The 8808-nt window shown below is 42.1% G+C and overlaps 1 non-coding gene across 1 annotated transcript; it reads left to right on the top strand.

The window, feature by feature from the left end:
* The first annotated feature begins 5139 nt into the window (after nt 1-5139).
* LOC130854714 (small nucleolar SNORD12/SNORD106) lies at nt 5140-5229 on the top strand. The gene has a single exon (XR_009054152.1). It is a non-coding gene; the product is annotated as a small nucleolar SNORD12/SNORD106 (small nucleolar RNA).
* Nucleotides 5230-8808: the final 3579 nt, after the last annotated feature.

The following is an 8808-nucleotide window of genomic DNA, read 5'->3' as shown; positions in this document are numbered from 1 at the left end:
TTCCAACTGTAGCTTTTCAGCAAGGAAATGTACAGTATGCCTTGGACACACAAAATTTTATCAAAACGGTCATCACGAATACAGACAACCAGTATTTCTCTCAGGTTAAGAGCTCGATGCATTCAGGGCACTCTTCACTTGCTGTTTCTGGACCCAAGTTCCAGAAAGCAATCCAGGGATTGCCCTGGAGATATCTGAGAAGAGACAGAGGGAGCGGAGTGCTAGGTCTGCAGTAACCAAATTGTCTCACAAGTAATGCAGCCGATTTCCTTTCAACTTAGCGCGTGTCACGGCTTGGCACACATTTTAACTCATTTCTAACCTTTTGAGTTTTGTTCAGTTCAGTTGGTTGAGCTGCCCCGTACTTCTGCTCGATGTGAGTGGGCCTTTTGCTAGTAAGGCCTCTCTAGCTCTCTCAGCCTCGGTTAAAAATGTAATTACTATTGAAAAATAACTGACATTTTAAATTCATCCCATCCCCTGTAAAATCTGGGGATGGGGGTGAGGCCAGGGACTGACAAAGACAAACAATTACTCTTAATCTAACCATTGAGAACCAGTGACCGCTACTATTCTGATAAATTCTTTTAGCCTTTTTATCCTATGCATGTGTAAGGATCCATGTTTTTTAATGGAACTGGGATATTGTATATATTCCTTTGCCATTGTTGGTATGCTTTTGTTGTGGTGTTATCTTTCCATATCACTGACCATTGTTCTACATTTTTATGTTTGGCTGGATGATATTCTGTTGTGTGGATATATCATAGGTTATTAACCAATCTGAAATAGACATTTAAGCTGTTTCCATGGTAAATACTATTAAGGTATGGTCACTGTGTATATGTGTTTCTGTACACACATGCTTTTTTAAACAGCTTGATTCTGTGATCCAAAGTCAAAACATTTCATAACTTCAACTTAAACTTTGCTTGAGACACAAATACAGAATCGGTCCCAATGTAGACTGATAGAGCAGGGTGATTTTATAATATACGTTTGCATTAATAGCAGTTGAATACTTCATCTTTATATTTAGTTGGAGAAATAATTACAAGTTGTTCAAGAAAATTAAGCAGTGTAGACGGCCTGATCTGTGTATATAGCACACACCTGTCTAGGCTAGGTACATAAAGTAAGTGCTAAATCTTAATTTAAAACATCAGTGTTGTTTCTTATAGACCAAGAATTTCAGATGGGCATTTTTCCTTTTCAAGCAGAAGGTCAGGTAAATATCTTCAAGATTGAATTTCAGTGATCAAATTGTTGACCAAAATTAATGTGCCACTTTCAGGGCAGAACAACCCAATCTTCTTTCGCATAAAAGAATTACGAGGACTATTTTATCTTCACAAATTACTGAAAAAGAGGTAGACATAAAAAAGATGGGGAGGGAGAAGACAGACAAATCCCTGTAGACATCCCTGATTTACAGGTGGGGTTCAGAAGTCCTGCTGTGTGAAAAAGGTACCATTATGAGGAAACTCTCCTCAAATTACTCAGTCAGAAACAATCCGAAAGGCCTCTGAGCACACCCTTTCAGTATTGTTGCACTGCCACAGCAAATTAAATTCACGCAGGCTGACTTCATGCTGTGCATCACTTAAAAAAATTTTCTTGCCTGTGACTCCCCTGCCTCCCCCACTTCCGCCTCCCCCCCCCCACCCCAACCAAATGAACCCTGGAAACAAGAAAAGAAAAAAAAATAAGTGTAGTGTTAGTAAACAGTATAGCTAAAATAGAGTAGAGGAACATTCCAGGCAGCTCTGCTGCTCTCTTGGTTTTGGGGTCACTTTTCTGCTTTGTAACATTTGGTGAATACCTAACTTCTTACATTCTGGCGTAGCATTAATAAGAATGTAGGAATCAAGCAGCATTGTTTTAATGCTATGGAAAAGTTGGATTTTTTTAAGAAGTTTTTATTGGCATGTAGTTGACTTACAATCTGTTATTTTCTGCAGTACAGCACAGTGAGTCGGTTATACGTATACATATATCCATTCTGTTTTGAATTCTTTTTCCATATAGGCCATTACAGAGTATTGAGAAGAGACCAGACAGAAAGATTGAATTTTGACTGACACATGGGTTAGTTTGAATGGGTTTTAAGACCAGGTGTTAAAAAAAAATTTCCCCTGAGCATGCAGGAGCTCAGGAAGGACCATTTGTACCCCATGCTGAGATTTGTAAGCAAAGGCTCTGGGAGGTTCCTCTTGTTGGGGTCTTTACTACTGTTGATTTGCAATGAGAGAGTGAGGTCAACATATGGGCCTTGTTCTGGAAGCTCTGAGTCAGTCTATCTACCCTCTGCTGTACCTTTTCAACTTGAGTAGCATTTTTCCTGTAGGGTAATGCTTAGAACAGTGGTGGCTGTCACAGCACCAGAACAGCTACTGCTGTCCTACCCTCTCTAACCCTGTCCTCATGACTGGAAAAATTTGCTGGTCTTTTATAGCACATGCTAGTAAGAGCCTCAAGCAGATGTCGGTTTTTTTGGATGACACTAAGGTACAGTGTGTAAACTGGGCATGCCGTGAAGGGACTTTGCTGTGAGACTCATTAAAAAAATTTTTTTTAATTGCAGTATAGTTGATTTACATTGTGTTTATTTCAGGTATACAGCAGAGTGATTCAGTTATTTATATATACTTTTTCAGATACTTTTCCATTATAGGTTATTATAAGATACTGAATATATTTCCCTGCACTACACAGTAGGTCCTTGTTATTTATTTTATATATAGTAGTGTGTATCTGTTAATCCCAAACTCCTAGTTTATTCCTACCCCCCCTTCTCCGTTGGTAACTATAAGTTTGTTTTCTGTTTGTGAGTCTATTTCTGTTTTGTAAATAAGTTCACTTTTATCATGTTAGATTCCACATATAGGTGATATCATAGGGTATTTGTCTGATTTACTTCACTTAGTATGATAATCTCTAGGTGCATTGTCAGACTTTGTAAATTGCCTTTCTGTGCACTCTTCTCTCTAGCACAAGAGTGGCTTTTGACAAAGCTATCAAGCCATTCTGACTTTACTGAATAGGCAAATCTATGTTCAGTACAAAATCAAAAGAAATCTCACTGTCACATCTTTCTGATCTGTAGTTGGCTCAAGCTTTTCTTCAGGGAGTCTAAAGTGGAGGGAAAGAGCCTGAAGGAAAGTATTTGAAGACTGTGCTGTATGTGTTTGTCCACGTACTGTGTGTGTATATGTTATCTGTCCCGGGCCTCAGGGCAGGACTGGCCTTCCTGTGCCGGGAGCTCGGGCTTCTGTTGGAAAGCAGGTACACAAAGCCTTCTTTAACTTGCCTGCTGTGAGCGGTGAAATGAAAAATGCCCGCTGATGGTTAACAGATCTGTCCCCTAAGACGCTGCTCCTCAGAACATGGCATTTGTTGACTCTGGGCAAAGCTTTTAGTACTTTCAGTGTGTAAGAAGATTTGGCCAGTAGCCCTTCTGTGGATGGTCATTTTCCCGAGCCAGAAATGTCAATTACCAGTTTTCTTTCTTCCTCTGTTCATTAAGCCTTTTGTATATTTTCTCTCTGATTCCCAGGAATTAGTGATGACGTGTGTCATTTTCATATCATTAAACTTCCTTAAAGGGATAAGGCTATAATCGTTAGCAATTCTCCACTTTGTAGGGTTTCAAATATTTGAGGATATTATTTCTTTTTTCACTGAAAGCAAGTGAAATGGGTAAATGTAGAGTATTGTTGAGCTCAATTAACTCTTATTATAGAAATAAGCAGGGCGGTTATTTATAAGTGAAGTAAGCCCACAAGCTTACTTCCAGAAAGCTCATTCACGGCAATAATTTTATCCTTAACAACTTGTTAGAACAGATGATATTGGCTATGTGGGTTTCCTGTCTTCTGATCCATCTGAGAATGACAGCTCTATGGGGAATCTTCTTCCCTCTGTTAGGGTAATGAGGAAAAAATTGTAGGAAGGCAAAAAGCAAAGAGCTAGGAAGGAGCCTGGGCTGTCAGCAGAGTGAGTGATCACTTTATGATAAATACGTCACAGTATGCGAGATGCGCTGTAGCTTTGGCTCTGCTGGACTGCTAGATGATGCATCAGATTGTTTTCCCAGATGCCTCCACCAGCTCTGAATCTCAGCCTTTGGTCCCAGGGGGACGTTTCCGTACCTGGTCCCTTTTTGTGCCCCAGTTGAACTGCCTGGTCTGTGGCTCCCCAGAGACTCATATTCCCCGTAGAGTCTAATCTTCGCAAAGAGCTCTCAACCACTCTATTCTGTTTAGAGAAAGGCAGATCGGAGTCTCACCAATATCTTCCTGGGTGATTTGGAGCCACAGAGTGGGCTGATGTGGGCTTGTTTGGGAACCTGACATTGTGTGTTTTAGAGAAGTTTCAGAATTGTTCTCTGGCTGAGACCCATCTTCAAAGAGATATCTACAGATTTAACACAAAATTGAATAAGGGTCTGATGAGTGAAAATGTCCCACTCCACTGCCGTTCACTGAGTTCTCTGTGCGTGTCAGGATCTTTAATGAGCACTGTATATACATTTTCATGTTCAGTCTTATAACCTGTTGGGGTGGGGACTATTTTCACTTTTTGGATGAGAGAACTGAGACTAAGCTTCCTTAGCGGGGATGGGAAGTCAGTCCTGCCCACCCATGCAACCTTGTGCATTCTTTCTACTGGTTATGCGGCTTCTATTCCCTGGTAGACCATCCAAATCACTTTCTCCTCTACGATTTCCTGCAACCCTCTCCACCCACGATGCTCTTCTCGCAAGACCCCAACCCTGGATTGGCCATCTTGCTCCCAAATGGGGGCAACTGATATCTGAGGGGGTCGAGAACTATAAAACTATGCAGATTAGTACCACTAAGATTCCTTGTCCCCACCTCAGCTGGGCCCTTTGCATTACCCATCAATTCGTTCAGAGATCCTTGGCCAGTTTCCACTCGCCACAGAGGAATTCCAAACCATCACCACTTTCCTCCAGGCCCCCTTTTCACTTCTAAACTCAACAAAGCCTCAAACTTCTGGGAGAAATGGATTCCATTAGAGAATTTCACCCACTTAACTTACAAGGTGCCTTATAGCCACATCAGCCCTTACCTTTGTATTGCTGGGTACCAATTTCAGTTTGGGGTGAAACTCACTAGCTGGGTAGTTGATGACTAATTTTTTCCCCGTCAGATAGACCCTGTTGATCTAACTGAACTATTAGCCAGTTTTGTCTGATGCATTGGGGAAAAAAATCCTGTTAGCTGGATCAGACCTGTTACCTGGATCAGACCTGTTACCTGGGTCTTATGAAGCCCTTCACCTCTTCCTGTTTCCTCTGGGACCTTGTTGCATTAATCAACCCCCCTCAACTCCTCTACCTTTTATTCTTTCACTCTTTTCAGACATCTTCCCCTAGCCTAAAACAAGCTCATGTCTTATCCAATCGAAGCCCCAAATCCAGTTTAAAAAACCCAACCCTCTAGCTACCATCAAGTCTGTCTTTCCTTTTCACACAACTACTCCAAGACTAATGTATATGACTGATCGTTGGCATCTTCTTTTCTCGTTCTTTCACTTATAAGATTTGGCTTTTGTTCTTACCACTTGATCTTGTCTGTTCTTACTAATCAGGATCTAACAAGGCAAAAATAACTTCAGTGATTCGTTACAAAGAAACTATAATGCAGGGAAATTGATTAGGTGGGTGGTGGAGTAACTGAGAAACCAGACAGAGGATGGTGAGGTATCCCAGAGGTGACCATAGCTGGAAGCTACTCCCACACTTGGAATGGAGGGACAAAGTAAAGACGGTGCTATCAGACTCCAGCCTGGAGATGACCCCAGGAGGCAAGACCCTTGGATTGGTTGGCTTGTCCAGTGGGAGTTAAAGCCGTGGAGGGGATTCAGCCCATGTACTACCTGACATGGCATCCACGGCAGAGCGGAGAAGCGGAAATATTCAACTTCTCTGTTCCCTTCATCTTTTAATCTTTCACTCATTCCGATGATTGGCTAAACTCAGCCCAACTGAGATCAGCTGACATTGGAGCCTGGGAAGTGCAGCCTGCAGGTTCAGACACCTGGAACACGGTGAGGGGAAGGGTAAGAGGGGAGCTAAAGGCCAGCAGATCCAGGACCAGCAATCATGTGAGGACAACAGTGACTTTCTAGGTGCCAAATGCAGTGGGATTTTAGTTTTTCTATTATTGGATCTTTCCTAATTACACCAGTGATCACTCCCTCCTTGGAATTCTCCACTTTCTTGGCTTCAAGGAGAAACAGTATCCTCATTCCATTCTGTCTGTTCCTATAGACTATACCCCCATAGATACCACTTAAATATTGGTGTTCTCCAGAATAAGGTTTTTCATCCTCAAGGTGTTAACTCCTATGTGGATTCTAAAAATTTAAAAATATGTATCTCTAGCCCAGACCTCTTTCACAAAATATAGATTTGTGCTGCCAGCTCCCTGCTACCACAACCACTTCAGGTTTAATAACAAAACCAAACTCATCATCTTTCTCCTAAATTTCTTCTTTCATTCCCCTGTGTTTCCTTTCTCACCTGATGGATTGATTCACCGCCCACCTATTAAAAACCATCTGTAAGTGGTCTGAGATTTCACCCTGCTTAAAAGCTAATGAACTTGCCTGCCACAGTTTCATAGATGCTGGCAGAAGACACAAGTCTCCTGGGTCAGAGACAAAGGAGTTTCTCACTCAGGGCACAGTAAGCAGCATGAGCTTCATGACAATGTAAGTTTCCCTTGCCCCCCCAAGACCCACAGAGACGACATGGAGTGGTTGAGGTGGAGGCTGTGCACACCCTGGGTCTGCATCACTGCTGAGGAACAGGGGGCCTGGGGATCCCACCAGCCTGTTAGAATGAGCTGCAAGCAAACCTGTACAACCTGTGCTCCAGATGGAGAAATTACCTTGACTGGACTGGATAATAAAAACATCTGCTCTTTGCTCTGGAGGGAGACTAAAAGACAGTCTGGGCAAAATGGGGGCTCTCTCTTCTGTGAGAAAATTGCTAGTTCACTTTCTATTCCTTGCTTTCCTTGTGACTTGTTTCCCTTATCCTTTGCTTTCCTTTCCATCTGAAGAGCTCTACTCATCCTTCAAGACTCTGCTGCCTGCCCTGCCACTCATCTACCTGTGCGATAGCTTTTCCTTCCTCAGAGATCCTAAGAAATGCCATATGGTTCCTTATTTTCAGAGTTTTTCACATGTCTGTTTGCCTTTTCCCCATCTGTGAGTACCTGGAGGGGCCATGCACTGCCTGATGTCTCTGTAGCCCTGTGTAGTTGGGCATCCAGTGGAGCTCAGTGTCATCTAATGATCTTTTAGACAGTTCACTGTGCTTCCTCCATAGCAATTCCTCTTTTGAACAATCAAACATTAGTTCTTGTTCCTTCTAAAATGGTCTAGGATGCTGAGGTTACCACATCTGTGTTTCTAGGACTGATTGACATTATAGAAGCACTAAATTGTGAGGGCAACTTTATTTAATGAGATAACATGATAAAATAGCTGTTATTTTTTTCCCCCGGAGTACACATTATGTGCCCCTGTGCTATCACTAGGTGTGCTAACACTAGGTGGAACAGCTACTGTACTTCCCTAAAGAGAGAAATTAATCCCAACCATCCACCTGGTTTTAGTTATTTAACTTTCCTGTCAATATTACTAAAAAACATACCCATTTTTATTACAAGGATGTAAAAGAATGAGTTTGGAATAACCTGTCTTTAATCAAATTTGGATGACATTTTGGGAGATTTTGCAGCTGGCAAGAACAGAACCTGGCAAACACATATGCAGCAACATTTCAAAATGGTGTCCAATCCCATTTTTATTCCTTGAGCAGAGTTCAAAGTTGGTCAGGCTTCTTTCCATTTCTGCAGATTCTGGAATTCCAAAATCATTTTGCTCTAATCCCATTGGAAAAACTATGTAACTACTTTCCTAATGAATTGATAACCATCAAATATTTTGCCATGCATTTCACATAAAAAGATGAAACCCACCCACTGGAGGATTAATGGAGGAAAAGCATGAAACCATGCTAAATCCCAACAATGGTGACTTTTATGAAATTACTTTAGGTTTTATAGGAATCTGAAATCAATCTGTTATTCATAAAGCACATTACCTGGATTTTTATTGATATAGTCTTTTGGATGATATATATCAGGCAGAGCATTTGAGTCCAGTTCCTGGGAAATTGCTTGATTACTATTAAAGCTGATTAAAACTAAGGTTTTTGACAGGAAGAAAGATGGCAGCAAAGTAGAAGGACGTGGAATGCATCCCCCTCCACAGATGCATCAGGAATACACCAAAAGATGCAATAATTCCCACAGAGAACCAGTTGAACACCAGCAAACAACCTCAGACACCAGAAAGGACTGCAAAGATCCCAACATAACTGGGTAGGACAGAGGGGGAAAAAAGAGAAAGAGGAGGAGAAGAAAATAAAGGGCCGGGTCCCACACTCTGGGGTAAGGGGGATCTGAAACAGAAGGGAGATTCCCGAATTTGGGGAAATGTCCCTTATCTGATGGGGAAACCCCTTCGCCAATGAGGAATTTCCCTGGGTCAGAAGGGAGGCATTTGGGACTGTTCAAAGATGATGAAGTGGCTGAGCTGTGGCAGATGGGAAAGAGTGAGAAATACACAGAGGGTCTGCACCATGGCTCAGCATGTCTGGACTGAGACATCAGTTCACAGCTGGTCAGGGGGTCTGGGAGCTGAAACGTGTGAACTGGAGAACTGGTTTGGGGTGAGAAACATTGTTGGCAGTGGGGAGATGGACCC

The sequence above is a fragment of the Hippopotamus amphibius genome, chromosome 5 (assembly GCF_030028045.1).
Source record: "Hippopotamus amphibius kiboko isolate mHipAmp2 chromosome 5, mHipAmp2.hap2, whole genome shotgun sequence".
In the NCBI taxonomy this organism is placed as follows: Eukaryota; Metazoa; Chordata; class Mammalia; order Artiodactyla; family Hippopotamidae; genus Hippopotamus; species Hippopotamus amphibius.
This window is presented reverse-complemented; position numbering and strand designations above follow the sequence as displayed.